The sequence below is a fragment of the Gastrolobium bilobum genome, unplaced genomic scaffold (assembly GCF_033153095.1).
Source record: "Gastrolobium bilobum isolate Gb01-03AN ecotype WA unplaced genomic scaffold, APGP_CSIRO_Gbil_v1 utg65199, whole genome shotgun sequence".
Taxonomy (NCBI): Eukaryota; Viridiplantae; Streptophyta; class Magnoliopsida; order Fabales; family Fabaceae; genus Gastrolobium; species Gastrolobium bilobum.
Window position 1 is genome coordinate 20,697 of NW_026896576.1, and position 16,066 is coordinate 36,762.

Consider the following 16,066-nt stretch of genomic DNA (forward strand, 5'->3'; position numbering starts at 1 on the left):
CCCACATTTGAACTGGTTTTTCTGTAGTATTCTGCAGAATCCTGTAACAGACAACGGTCTTGCGAGAGAAATATCTCTCAAATGCACCATTGGATCAAACTCAAACTTTGGTAGACATTTTACCACATAGATTCTAGAGTTTGATCATTCAAATTTTTAATTAGAGCTTCCAAGAGTTTTTGTGGACAGTGAAATTCAAAGAGGGATATTTCTTTGATCAATTGTTTGATCAATGTATTTTGTTATTGTGGTTCTATAATTTGATTGTAGGACCGATATTTGTGTGCATACTTCGTGGATCAACTTTCTAAAAAATTTAAGCTATTAGTGTAAAATTATTTTGATATTACATCTTTAAGAATATTTTATTTTGCAATGACATCAATTTTTATGATGATCATTTCAGATAGCCTAGTCACATAAAGTACGTAATAATTGTTGATCTTTTCTAATTTCTGATGAACACCAGAAAGAATATTGATTTTTGATGAATGAAGGAAGTAAGCATGTGATGCTTTGAATAATGATTAAAATCTACATACAAGTTATTGGAAATTTAGATCACAGACTCTTGTGAGAATAAAGCACATTTATATGAGGGGAAGGACCAAGGAAGCGAGTTGAATTAATTATCGTCTCATTGTTATTGAAGTGTGGCTCAACTTAGTGCTCCTTTTTCCCAGTTCAAATCTGGGTGTCACCTGATCGACAAGAGAATTGAAATAGTGAAAAGAACCAATTAGGATTTGTAGCCCCCCGCCGTACCACTTGGCCATGTCGCCAAAAAAATGATACAAAAAGATATATGAATAAGAATACCCCCTATTTTTTATTAAAACACAAATGTACAGCTTCAGAAAGAAAGAATTGCGGGACAAATCACGACCGTTAACTATGAATTCCTGGAATTCCTTAACGATTCTTGAATTTGAAACAAAAATGGTTTTTTCTTGATGAAATCACAAAATCCGAATTAATACATAAACAATCAATCTTGGTTTTTTTTATTGAAAAAAAAATCCTTCTCCATTTATTTCGATTATAACAACAACTGTCAGTATATGTAAACCCTAAAACAGAAATTTCAATTGTTACGCACATATTATCTAATCGGGTATCTTATCCTTATATAATATATGTGTATAATACGTATACAAGAAGGAATTTTCAAGAAATTCTCATGCTTCCTTTTTTCTTTACAATTTTTCATTTAATAGATTGAATAAAAAAGATAAATTGAACATGACATGTGTTGTCCCAAATGAATATGCCGAGAATCAAGTAAGAAACCTATATATATATATATATTAGATAGTTATAGCTGGAGTTAAATTAGTGCATGTTTAATAAATACAAGTATTTTTATGTTACGCATTCCAATTGTATTCTCCAGTTAACAAAAAATAGGTAAAAATATCTCTCTTCTCTTTGAAAAGGTTAAGTTTCAATTGTTCAAATTTGTTTCCATTTATATTCGAATTTAGGTTTTCTCTGTTTGTTTTGGTGAAAATTCCAATTTGAGTATCAAATTCTATTTATTCCTCTATTTTTATAATAGGTATTTTGTACACGGAGTTGAGTAAAATTTCATGTGATTCAGTATAAAGAACAGAAATTCCATTTTTGCTAAATCTATTCATGTGATTCGATGAAGAATAATAGCAAATCGTGATATATTTTCTATATAATAAATAAGGAATTGAAAATGCTTGGCATTGGAAATACTGGAATGTCCACACTACCCGACTTGAATCAGATACAATTTGAAGGGTTTTGTAGGTTCATTGATCAGGGTTTAACAAAAGAACTTTTTAAGTTTCCAAAGATGGAATATACAGAATTATAATCAATCAAATATTGCAAAACCCAGATATCTATCACCGGTCAGAATTAGATCATAACGGAATTTCGGTCTATACCGGCACCATAATATCGGATTGGGGAGGGAGATTAGAATTATAGATTGATAGAAAAGCAAGAATATGGGCTCGTGTGAGTAGGAAATAAAAAATATCTATTCTAATTCTATCATCAGCTATGGGTTCAAATTTAATCAAAATTCTAGAGAATGTTTGCTACCTTGAAATTTTCTTGTCTTTCTTGAATGATAAGGAGAAAAAAATATATTCAAAAGAAAATGCCATTTTGGAGTTTTATCGACAATTTGCTCGTGTAGGCGAAGATTCAATATATTCTCAATATTTATTTAAGGAATTAAAAAAAAAATTCAACAAAGATGTGAACTGGGAAGGATTGGTCGACGAAATATAAACCGAAGGATAAATCGTGATATACCGCAGAACAATACATTTTTGTTACCACGAGATACATTGACAGCTGTGGATCATTTGGTTGGAATGAAATTTGGAATGGGTACACTGGACGGCATGAATCATTTAAAAAATAAATGTATTCGTTCTGTAGCAGATCTATTACAAGACCAATTTGGATTGACCTTGGTTTGTTTAGAAAATATAGTTCAAGGGACGATATGTGGAGCAATTAGACAAATTGATACTGACTCCTCAGAATTTGGTGACTTCAACTCCATTAACAAGCACTTATGAATCTTTTTTTGGATTACATCCATTATCTCAAGTTTTGGATCGAACCAATCCATTGACCCAAATAGTTCATGGAAGAAAATTGAGTTATTTGGGCCCTGGGGGTTTGACAGGACGAACTGCTAGTTTTCGAATACTAGATATCCACTCTAGTCACTATGGACGCATTTGTCTGATTGACATGTCGGAAGGAATCAATGTTGGACTTATTGGATCCCTAGTGATTCATGCATGGATTGGTCGTTGGGGGTCTATAGAAAGTCCATTTGTTGAAATTTCTGAGAGATAAAAAAGAATACACATCCTTTTTTTGTCACCAAGTAGAGAAGAATACTATATGGTGGCGACATGAAATTCTTTGGCACTGAATCAAGGTATTCAAGAGGAACAGATTGTTCCGACCAGATATCGTCAAGAATTTCTTACTATTCCTGGGAACAGGTTAAGCTTCGAAGTATTTTTCCCTTCCAATATTTTTCTATCGGGGCTTCCCTCATTCCTTTTATTGAGCATAATGATGTGAATCGGGCTTTAATGAGTTCTAATATGCAACACCAAGCAGTTCCGCTTTCTCGGTCCGATAAGTGCATTGTTGGGGCTGGATTGGAATGCCAAGCGGCCTTCGATTCGAGGGATGCCATTATAGCCGAACATGGCGAAAAGATCATTTATACCGATACTGACAAGATACTTTTAGTTGGGAATGGAGATACTATAAGCATTCCATTAGTTATATATTAACGTTCGAATAAAAATACTTGCAGGCATCAAAAACCCCGGGTTCAGCGAGGTAAATGCATTAAAAGGGGACAAATTTTGCAGACGGTGCTGCTACAGTTGACGGCGAACTCGCTTTGGGAAAAAATGTATTAGTAGCTTATATGCCATTGGAGGGTTACAATTCTGAAGATGTCGTACTCATTAGTGAGCATCTGGTCTATGATGATATTTTTACCTCTTTTCATATACGGAAGTACGAAATTCAGACTCATGTGACAAGCCACAGTCCTGAAAGAATCACTAATGAAATTGCACACCTAAAAGCCCATTTACTTCGAAATTTAGACAAAAAAGGAATTGTGATCCTGGGATCTTGGATAGAGACAGGAGATATTTTAATGGGTAAATTAACGGCCCAAATGGCGAAAGAATCATCGTATGCCCCGAAAGATAGATTATTACGAGCTATACTTGGCATTTAAGTATCCACGTCAAAGGAAACTTGCCTAAAACTACCTATACACGGTAGAGGTCGAGTTATTGATGTGAGAAGGATAAAAAGGGGGGGTTCTAGTTATAATCCAGAAATAATTCGTATATATATTTTAAAGAGATATGAGATTAAAATCGATGATAAAGTGGCTGGGAGACATGGAAATAAAGGTATTATTTCAAAGATTTTGTCTAGACAGGATAAGCCTTATTTTCAAGACGGAAGACCCGTTGATATGGTTTTCAATCCCTTAGGGGTATGCTAGGACAAATATTTGAATGTTCCCTCGGATTAGCGGGGGGTATGCTAGATAGACATTATCGAATAACACCCTATGATGAGAGATATGAACAAGAGGCTTTGAGAAAACTAGTATTTTCTGAATTATATTAAGCTAGTAAACAAACATCGAATCCATGGATATTTGAGCCTGAATATCCGAGAGAAAGTAGAATATTTGATGGAAGAACGGGGAATCCTTTTGAACAGATAATGGGAAAACAGTATATCATGAAATTAATTCACCAAGTTGATGATAAAATACATGGATGTTCCAGTGGACATTATGCACTTGTTACGCAACAACCCCTTCGAGGGAGTGCCAAGCAAGGAGGACAACGGGTGGGCGAAATGGAAGTTTGGGCCCTCGAAGGATTTGGTGTTGCTCATATTTTAGAAGAGATGCTTACTTATAAGTCTGATCATATTAAAGCTCGACAAGAAGTACTTGGGACTACGATCATTGGAGGAACAATAACTAAACCTGCTGATGCTCCTAAATCATTTCGATTGCTCATTCGAGAACTACGATCCTTGGCTCTGGACCTTAATCATTTCCTTGTGTCTGAAAAGAACTTCCAGATTCATAGGAAGAAAGCTTAATTGGACTGAATCAGCGTTTGTATTCTATGATTGATCCCTATAAATATCAACAACTCGAATTGGATCAGTTTCTTCCCAACAAATAAGTGCTTGGGCAAAAAAAACCTACCTAATGGAGAGATAGTTGGCGAAGTAACAAAACCCTATACTTTCGATTATAAAACCAATAAGCCTAAAAAAGATGGATTATTTTGTGAAAGAATTTTTGGGCCTATCAAAAGCGGGATTTGTGCTTATGGAAATTATAGAGTAATTGGAGATAAAAAAAGACGATCCAAAATTTTGTGAACAATGCGGAGTTGAATTTGTGGATTCTCATACACGTAGATATCAAATGGGTAATATAAAACTAGCATGCCCAGTAACCCATGTGTGGTATTCGAAACGTCTTCCTGGTTAAATCGAGAATCTTTTAGATAAACCTCTTAAAGAATTAGAAGGTCTAGTATATTGCGATGTGTGATTTGATCAAAATCCTTTTTGTATAGTTTTCGAATGAGAAACTGTCATCCCATTCAATTGAATTGGGATGTCCTGGATCTGACATGTCTCTTGCACAAGTAACATGAAGCTCAAAATTATAGGTGTATTGAATACTCCCGAGAAAAAGGGAAGAATTGGTCTATGGTTGATTCAGTAACAAATAAATAATATTTTTTATTGGTACGTACCTCATGAAAAAAAAGAATTTTTTTTGTGTGTAATTCATTATTCTAGCTATTTTTGAAAGAACTAAAAATATGTTCAAATAAGCAAACATATCATGGTTTAAAAGCTATACATCGCATATAGGCCAAAGTAAAGAAATTATAACAACTCGTGGTTTTAAAACACATAATTATTGTTAAAATATGGATTAAAGGGTAAGATTAGTGAAAATCCTGAATCCGGAGTCAAAATACGTAAAAAGGGTAAAACATTAAATTACCAAACACGTAACCCTAGGAAGTGAAATGTGAGTAGAAGGTCTCAAATGGAAAAACTAACCCTGAAAATGGATTCAGAATGAAAAATTTTATGAATAGTGTTTTTACCGGGTAAAAATACAACGGTACAGTCGCACTGAAAAACGTGCCGAATGAATTATGAGCTCTAGGCTTGGGAATAAGTTATAAATGGTACATAGGACTAAGAATTATGATTTCTGATGAAAATTGATTGAAATTAGGGTTTTTAGGGAAGCGTGTCCACAATGCACATAACAGCTTAAAATTGTGATTTCACTGAACGACCGGAAAACTCCGGATTCATCTGATCAAGGGCAATTAAAGGACATTAGTGAATGTTAAAATTTGAAATTTCTAAATAGTCTAGGAATTAATTGGAGTTTAGTGGTTTAAGTGGGAGATTTGAATTAATTTGAAACACACGAGGTGGAAGTGAGACCCTCCCCACTTAAGTTATAACATGACACATGTGCACAAGGCACTATTCATGTTCTTCCTCACCTCCTCTCTCTCAAACTGCGGCCCTCCCCCTCCCTAGTGCAAAAATTCCTTTGCATTTTACTCCTTCAAATCTCCACCAAAACCAAAGTTCCACCACATGAAATTTGAAGTAAAATGCTTTCTAAACCCAACCATGGTACTCTCAAGCCATGAAATTCACTAGATTGGGAGAAAAAGTGACCCATTGCCACGGTTTTGGTGAGCAAATTTGATGTTCTTGGAGTTGTTGCTCAAGCCATTGCTTGGGTGTTACTTGGTGAAGTCTTAGGCATTGATTGTGGGTAAGTTTCAACACATTTCATTAGATGATTTGTTGGATTTATTTCAAGAACCCTAGAGCATGTGTTGTGTGATTGATGTGGTTGGAGACCTCAAATTGATAATGTGTATTTGATAAAAGTGCCTTAGAATGATGTTAATTGTTGATTGTGCTCATAAAAATTATTGATAAAAAGTATGATATCTTAGGCAAATTTTGTGGTGGTTATGCAAGACTTTGTGAAATGCAATTGGATTGGGATTGTATAATTGAGTTGTGGAGTAATTGTATGGGTTAATTATAGGATTGTATGATGTGTTGAGATGTGAAATTGAATTGAGCATTCCTTGATGCATGACTATGCAAGGTTTGGCCTTTCAAGGAGAAATAAGGATGGATGTTGCAAAATTCATATAATTGGTGTTGTGTGGATTTGATCTAAGTTTAAATAGGTTGTGTGTGGTTGTGATGCATGTAAATTGAGAGTGAAACCATTGGATGTGCCTAAGTGTTGAATTTGGCCTAAAAGAGGAAAATTAGGAAAGTTGAGGTTGAGTGGAATTTAATGAAAATAAGGACTTGAATTGGTGTTGTGGTGAGCTTAGGAAGCTATTGGGACATTGTAATAAAATTAACAACTTGGTTAGGTATTTGGGGCCAAACGGCCGAACCTGTGTGTGTGGGATTGGGAACTGTAATGCTTTGTATTTCAACTTGAATTATAATTGGATTGATGATCCTTGTGTGATCATTATAGGTTGCCTCCCACGGACGTGATCTTTGAGCAGTGAGCTTGGTGGATTTCTTTTGGTCCTTGACCAAAAGGATTGTGGTAAGTGTTTATGTGAAATTACAAGAATGCTTGAATAACCAAGTGTATGATTTTATGTGGTTCTAATTGATATGGGAATGACCTGTGTGTAAGCATTTCTGGTTGGACCAAGCTCAGTTGTATCTTGCATTGGAGCTACCTAGAGAGGGAGCTTCAATAAGGTAATCCTTTGGTACTTGGGTTAATCCCCGTGTGTGCTCCACGATGCCCATTGGGGTAGTGGTCAGAGGTTGTATGTTAATGATGTAGGTATATCATGCTCATGCATAAGTATATAAATTGGGTACATAGGATGTACCGTATCTCTAGCTAGTAGATAGTTTCCTTCGAGCGTTACGGACTTCCACTGGATAGATCTCCGTGAGGGAGTTCTAGTTGACCTGAGATCATAGAGTTGTTATCCGTTGAGGAGCACTCTAGAAATGTCTCAGGAGTATTGGTGGTGGGTGCCTTGGTTGATGTTCTGGGAACACATCCTTGGAAGAGAGCCCGTAGGCTATATGCCAAGGTCAATAGGCCAGATGTTGCTTGGTTTTGGCTTGACCATTCCAGCTTAATCATATGTTTACTCCCTATGCATCCCTACTTCATTAAATCCCTTGTTTTATCCCTCTTTGGTTGTTATGATTCGTTATTGATATTACATCTGAGTGAGCCATTGGGCGGAGTGATCTCCAGAACCTCAGAGTTACTGAAATATATTCGTATATCTCACCCCGTGTTTAGTGTAATAGCCCGTTACGTACCGGTATTGTTAACATTGATTATGATATTAAGCGTAGTTACAATCACAGCAGTTCATTTATAAAAATGCGAGCAAACTTTTTTCCTTTTCATCGCGAGCATTTAAAATAATAATAAAGTGTAATGAATAAAAACTATGATCATAACTGAAATTTAAATGCGGAATAATTAAAACAAATTCCTAACTATCATATAATACTTCTCTCAAGTCACTAAGGGGTTCCCATAAACACACTTAGCATAAATCTCACTTTTACGGTTTTTACATAACTGAACATGGTACATTAATCTGAATATTTCGAGATATTTGCATGCTACGAGCCTCCCATCTTTTAGTATGTTATTCTAGACTTAATTATCTTTCCAACAAGCTATCACACGCTCGTTAAAGTTCTCCTTTGCTCCGGTTATCACCGTTTGAAGTTGGACAAACAAAACTGCCAGCCAACCTCAAACAGGGCTCCAAATAGCCTCTACTCTTTCAATGATTCTGAATAGAATACTCCACCAATTGATCTAGAATTTTTATACAGTAAACCAGACACCTAAAGATTCATTTTGACATATTATAGACCTAATTTTACCAAGAATTGAGGCGGGAATAAATTTCCCAAAAATAGCACCTGACAGCCCATGTATAGGGAACTTCGGAACAGTCCTCACTTTTCTGCCTCTACAGGTCTGCGTACAACTCCAATGGCTACCAAATTTTGATACAACATATTTGACATCTCAATATTCAAAATAGTGTATGGCACGTCCCTATTGGACTTTTGTGGAGGGAGATATGCTCTCCCAAATATCTGCCATTTTCTAGAAAATTCGATGGCATCTCCTTTGTTTATTCAACTTATCCCACTTTATCAAAATTGTGTTAACTATCATCAATGGTACCTAATAGACATGGGTGGCTCTCAAGGACCAGCAATGCCTTGGTGCTCTTACAACCCATCACAATTTATATCAATTTACTCAATTTACATCTTATTACTAACATTATAAAACTTAAACCAGTTCAATCACTTTGATCCAATTGCATGCATTCTTTAAACATACACATAATTCATCAACTAAAATAGGCCTAATGCCCTTTCATCATACATCATCCTTCAATATTACACAAGGTCCAATATTTACAAATTACAATTCTCCAAAATAATAAACATGAATATAACCAATTCCTCCAAGTACAACATGGTAAATAATCAACTAAACTTAGATAAAATATGGCATGAACAGAGATCACAATATGCATAATCCTAAATCAACATACAATGTTCATGCCCTAAGTCTAGCCTATACCACAAAGGCCTCAAAATGCAAAAAGGTGCATAAGTCTCCAATGCTCATCATACGTGCCTCTTTCCCACAGCTCCTGCCCCACTGCTACTACCTGAAAAAAAGTCTCCAAAATAGGGTGAGATATACAAATATATCTCAGTAATCCAGAGGTTCTGGAGATTACTCCACCCAATGGCTCACTAAGATGTAAATCAATAATATACTACAACAACCAAAAAGGGATACAACAAGGGATTTAGTGAAGTAGGGATGTGTAGGGAGTAAAAATACGATGAAGCTGGGATAGTCGATGCCAAAGCCACGCAACATCCGGCCTATTGGCCTCGGCATATAGCCTACGGGTTCTCATCCTAGGAAGTGTTCCCAGAACATCAACCAAGGCACCCTTCATCCATATACACCCGAGACTTTCCTAGAGTGCTCCTCAACGGATGACACCCCATGACCTCAGGTCAACTAGAACTCCCTCACGGAGACCTATCCAGTGAAAGTCTGTAACGCCCGAAGGCAACAGTCTACTGGCCAGAGACATGGTACATCCTATGTACCCACTAAACAAACATATATGCATGAGCATGTTATAATACACTATTAACATACACCTCCAATCACTACCCCCAAGGGGCATGGTGGAGCACACATGGGGACTAACCCCAGTACCAGGGGATTACCTGATGAAACTCCCTCTCTAGGTAGCTCCAATGAAATATGTCACCGAGCTTGGTCCAACAAGAAATTCCTACACATAGGTCATTCCCATTTCAATTATAACCAATTAAAAGCATATACATGATTATTCAAGCACTCATGCATCTTTACACAATTACTTACCACAATCCTTTTGGTCAAGGACCAAAAGGCAACCCACCAAGCTCACCGTTCTAAGTTTATGTCCGTGGGAGGCAACCTACAATGATCACTCACAAGGATCATCAACACATGGTGCAACCAATCAAAATACAAGCACCAAAAGCCCACCCACACACATCATAATTCGGCCAAGTGGCCCAAAATTACCAAACCATGTTCTTAATTTTATTTCAAGTTCCCACTAGCTTCCTAAGCTTATCACAATACCAATTCACGTCCTTAATTCCATCTAATACCATCATAGCACCATTTTCCCTAATTTATGCCATTATGGCCGAATACAAACTCTCACACACAACTAATAATTTTCCTTCCAATTCAACCACATCACACCAATGTACAACCTATTTAAACACAATTCACAATCACACAACATCAATTACATAATTTTATATCATCCAAACTTATAACCCCTCGAGTGGCTGAATTCCACATGCTTGGATACCTAGGGACTTTTGATTCATTTCAACACTTCCACACATCATGCAATCATATAATTAACTCATACAAATATTTCATAACTCAATTACACAATCCTACAACATGTCAATTTCATAAAGTCATGCATTCCCACATCAAAATTTGCCTAAGTTACCAATCAATTTCTCAATAATTTTTATGAGTTCAATCACTATAAGATATCATTCTAAGCCACTTTTATCTAATACACATTTTCAATTTGAGCTCTCTAACCATATCAACCCAAGCATGCAAGCTCTAAGTCACAAAATTCAAATCTAATGAATCAACCAATGAAATGTGTTGAAAATTACCCACAAGCAAGGCCTAGGACTCCTCCAAATGATATCCAAGCAATGGCTTGATCAAACAACCCAAGAGCTTCAAAACTACTCACTTGGCCGCGGAAAAGGGTAGGCTTTTTCTCTCAATTCAGTGAGTTAAAGAGAAACCAATGAGTGGGTTGTGTTTGGATGACGATCTACTTAAACTTTGATGACACGCTTTGTTGGTTTTGATTAAGATTTGATGATGAAATCAAAGAAATGAATTTGGCTCCCTTCATTAAGCATGGCCACAGGTTTTGGAGAGAAGGAGGGCGGAAAAGATGTTGAATAGTAGCCTTTGTCAAGGTGTCATGAAGTGGGGTGGGTCCCACCGCCACCTCACACAATTCAAACTAATTCAAATCTCTCGCTTATTCCACTAAATGCCCATAAATTTCTAAAATATTTAGAAACTCTAATTTTTAACATTAACAATTGTCCTTTAATTTCCTTGATCAGATGAATCCAAAGTTTTCCAGTCGTTTGGAGAAATCACAGTTTTAAGCTGTTATGCGCGTTGTGAGCACGCTTCCCCAAAACCCTAATTTCCATCAATTTTTACCAGAAATCATATTTCCTAGTCCTATGTACCATTTATAACGTATTTCCAAATCTAGAGCTCAAAATTCAATCAGCACGCTTAACGGTGCAATTGTACCACGATATTTTTACCCGGTAAAAATATTATTCATCAAATTTTCAGAAACTTGCCTAACCACTCAATTTTTCTTTCTGAATCCATTTCCAGTGTTGGTTTTTCCATTTGAGACCCTCTACTCAATTTTTCTTTCCTAGGGTTACGTGTTTGGCAATTTACCGTTTTACCCTTTTTACGTATTTTAGTTCTAAATTCAGGATTTTCCTTAATCCTACCATTTAAGCCACATTTTCATATATAATTATACGTTTTAGAAATACAAGGTGTTATATTTAGGCCATTGTTTCAGGTAGTTGTAGCGGGAAGGAGCCATGGGCAAGGCCCACATGATGAGCACTTGGAGTTAAAAAAACCTTTTTTGCATTTTGAGGCCACTTTTGGCATAGGCTAGACTTAGGGCATAAACATTTTATATTTCTTTAGGATTATGCATCTTTTCATATTTGTTCATGCCATATTTTGCCGAAGTCTAGTTGAAGATTCATTATGTTGTATTTTGAGGTATTTTGTTGTATTATGTTACCATTTGGGAGAATTGTAAATTGTAAATTATAGACCTTGTATAATATTTGAAGCATATATGTGATGAAAAGGCAATAGGCCTATTCTAGGTTATGATTCATATGCAAATTGATAAGAATGCATGCAATTTGATAATGTGATTGAAATGATTTAAGTTTTGACAAAGTAATGAATTGTAAAATTGAGGTAAATGATATAAATTGTTGTGGGTTGTAAGAGAACCAAGGCATTATTGTTCCTTGACTGCCACCCTTATCTATTAGGTATCATTGAGGCATAATAACACACTTTTGATAAAGTGGGATAGGTTGAATAAACAAAGGAGGTGCCGCCGAAATTTATACTAAAATGACATATTTTATGCTAAATTTGGGAGAGCATATCTCCCTCCATAGAGGTCCAATAGGGACTTTCCATACATCATTTTGAAGCTTGAGATGTCGGGTGTAGTTTTGGCAAAATTATTTCTCTCCCAATTTTTGGTCAAATTAGGCCCATGATATTTCAAATTAAATCTGAAGTTTACTGTATAAAAATTTGAGAGCAATTGGGTGAGTGGTTTGTTCAGAATCGCATAAATGGTAGGGTATGTTCGGTGTTCTGCTGGGGGATGGCTGGCAGCTTTGCTTGTCCAATTTCATACAGTGATAACAGGAGAAAATGAGAATTTTATGGGGCGTGTGATACCTTGTTGGAAAGGTAATTGATTCTAGAATAACATAATAAAATTTGAGAGGCTTGTAACCACTAAATCACGCACAGTGTCCAAAAGACTAAACCATGTTCAGTTGTGTAAAAATTGTAAAAGTGAGATTTATGCTGAGTGGGTTTATGGAAACCCCTTAGTGACTTAATATAAGCCTTGTATGATAGTTAGGCATTTATTTTAATTCTTTCGTGTTTAAATTTTAGTTGTGATCACAGTTTTTATCATTACGTTTTATTCTTGTTTTTAAAAGCTTACATAATGAAAAAGAAAGAGTTTACTCGCATTTTTAAATGAACTGTTGTGATTGTAACTGCGCTTAATATAACACCTCACATTTCTAAAATATATATTAATATATTAAATGAGGAAAAAAAGGGTCAAGATACGTAAAACGGTAAATTGACAAATTGTTGTTAACCTTGTTACCAATTAATTTTACTTGATTGGCTATTTTGTGCTTGCTGCCCACGTCCTTACCTTTAAATTAATTAATGTAAATTGATAGGAATTGACAAATGTGAATTAAGAAAAAAAGAAAAAAAGAGGTGTTGTAAAGTTAAAGAAAAACAATTAAATAAAAATAAGGTATGCGTTAAGTTAGTTAGAAAAAATCATAAATTAAATGGAAATCCGTTTTTGGTACACAAGTCGGTGATGCTGTAACAAATCTCGTTAGCCTTTGTGATGCAAGTATACCGATCGAACAAGTAATATAATGATAAGTAGAGTATCGTCTCCACAGGGATTGTGATCGTATATCAAATAATAGTCCTTTCAAAAATGGATGAGTTCAAATGGTTTTGTTTGTGACAAATAATGTCGATTTGAATAGAATTAAAAGTAAAGACTTGTTTTTGTGATTTTATAATGAAGAATCAAAATAAGAATAAGAATGAATTGATTTGTAAAAATGAGAAAATAATTGTAGCCAGGACACACTCACCATATGATCCCCACTTCTTACTCTGCATTGATTTACAATATTCAATTATATAATTACTCAGATAAATTATTATCTAGAATTAATTAGTTAAATCTCAATCCCTTGGCAATTTAACCCTTTAACCTCAATTGGAATCCTAATCCCTTAGTAACCTCTCATGAGAATTAAGCAATGAACTCAATAATTTAAGCATCTGCAATTAAATATACATCTATTCCTAGCAAGCATAGTAATTGTTATCTCACCCCCTTTTAAGATGAAAATCCCAATACTCCTATCTAGGGTTCTAACCCTCAAACTATCCTCAACTATCAGATTGATCAATTCTAATAAAGAGAATATAAATTTCACACAAGGTAAAGATAAAGAACTTTATATAAATGAGTAGAAATAAACCAATCTGTTGTAACAAGGGTTCACATAGGGTTTGTGACCCTAACTACAATAAAAAGTAAACTAGCCAAACATAATCATGGCTAAAAATCCAATATTCATAAAAACATAAAGTAAAAGAGAAAGAAGAAGAACAACAAGAACAAGAATTTCTCTCTCTCCGGAGCTCTCCTTCTGACGCACGACAGTCTCCTTAGGTCCAGAACACCTAATTCTGTGTTGAGCCTCCTTTTTATAATCTTCTTTTTCATCTTCCAAAATTGCCCTCTTGAAAAGCACAGGCTGTGATTTCCGCAAACTGGCGCTCTCAGCGCTAGTTCCACGCCAAGAGCGTGGTTGCCTCTGAATCATCACGCCATCAGCGTGAAATCCACGCTATGAGCGTGGGAGAAAGGATGGTTTCACGCCATCAGCGTCACATCCACGCTATGAGCGTGGATCTTCATTTTGGCAAGTCTCCATTTGACTCCAATTTTGTATGCTTTCCTACAAAATCAGCATAAAATCAGTTGAACAATCCTGGATTTAGAATTTCAGCAAAACAACAATAAACGTTGCCTTTTTACTCAGGATTAACAATTAATCTTCCTCTTTTTGGCTTGAATTTACCCATATGCTGAAGGCATATCAAACAATTCCCAGATTTGAACGTTGTTGTCCTCAGCAATGTAATAGATTAAAGAGAAAAACAAGATCAACTGTGTGAAGAAACACATGAACATAAACATCTTAAGAAATCAAACTGCTACGCATGTATAACTTCCTGGTAAAAACTTCACAATAAAGCTCTTCAGTTGTATCAAGAACTTAGATCCTAGCTTGAATATTCCTCACCAGATAAATACATTCTCATAACTCAGTGTCTGAGGTTTCTGCACTCATTCCATCAATGTAGCAGTAATTCCATGATCTTGAACATATTCTCAAGTTCCTAAAAGTGAGGAACCCATTTGCCATGCATAGACTAATCAAAAGGTCTTTGATAGGTTATAACTTGGCCTGGTTTGGGGGTAAGAATCTTTTGGTTAGAAGCTGATTAATTTGGAGAGACTGAAATCCTAAGATTTTTGACATTGATTCCTTCTCAGCTCTTCAATTCTGCCATTGTGACATTTTGGGATTCTTTTCCCTTTATCACTACATTTTCTTTCTTTTGTTTTCTTTTATCTTCTGAGCTACATTTAAATTTTTCAGACCATTCTTTTTTTTCATTTACTTAACTTTTTCTTCTGAGAAGTACCTTGATTCTAACTCTTGGAATCAGCATTTTAATCTCCCTCAAGGTGTGTCAATGGAACATGGTTAAGCAACTTTCATACGGTTTTTGAACAAATATGTTTCAAGCTCAAAGGGTTTAACAATGGAAATTCTTTCTAGGTAGGCTATTTGGCTCTAAGCTAACAAGAATAAATGTGCCCTTATCATATCAGTCATGCATGCAAGCCAGAGAAACAGTTCAAGTTCTAGAAAATTACTACAGTGAGGCCGCTCTGAAAAAAGATATTTCTGTTTAGGCTCAATCCTCACAGCTATAAGTCTAGCTAGAATCTAAATTCCAAATTTCACATCAAGCATTATCTAAGAATAATTCACCAAAGAAAAATTATACAAACGAGCAATCATCATACCTAGATTATATAAAACGAATGAATGCTTCACAGATATCATGCTTCTCATGATTCAATCCACATTAGTACTAAGCCAGCTTTGTCAAATTTGAGATTGCTTGTTCAGGAATTCAAAATATACATATATATATATATATATATATATATATATATATATATATATTTTATATATACCACACAAAATAACTACAAAAATAACTAAGAAAATTAAAATAGTTAGAATATCTCCCCTGATAGAAGAATTGCAGTTCTAAGGTGCAAGCCTACCATTCCCAGATTTAGAGAATTGCTGTCCTCAGCGATAATTAAACCGC

General features: G+C 35.3%; 1 pseudogene; it reads left to right on the forward strand.

The window, feature by feature from the left end:
- The first annotated feature begins 1,705 nt into the window (after nucleotides 1-1,705).
- On the forward strand, nucleotides 1,706-4,659 carry LOC133300679 (DNA-directed RNA polymerase subunit beta-like; annotated as a pseudogene).
- The last annotated feature ends 11,407 nt before the right edge of the window (nucleotides 4,660-16,066 follow it).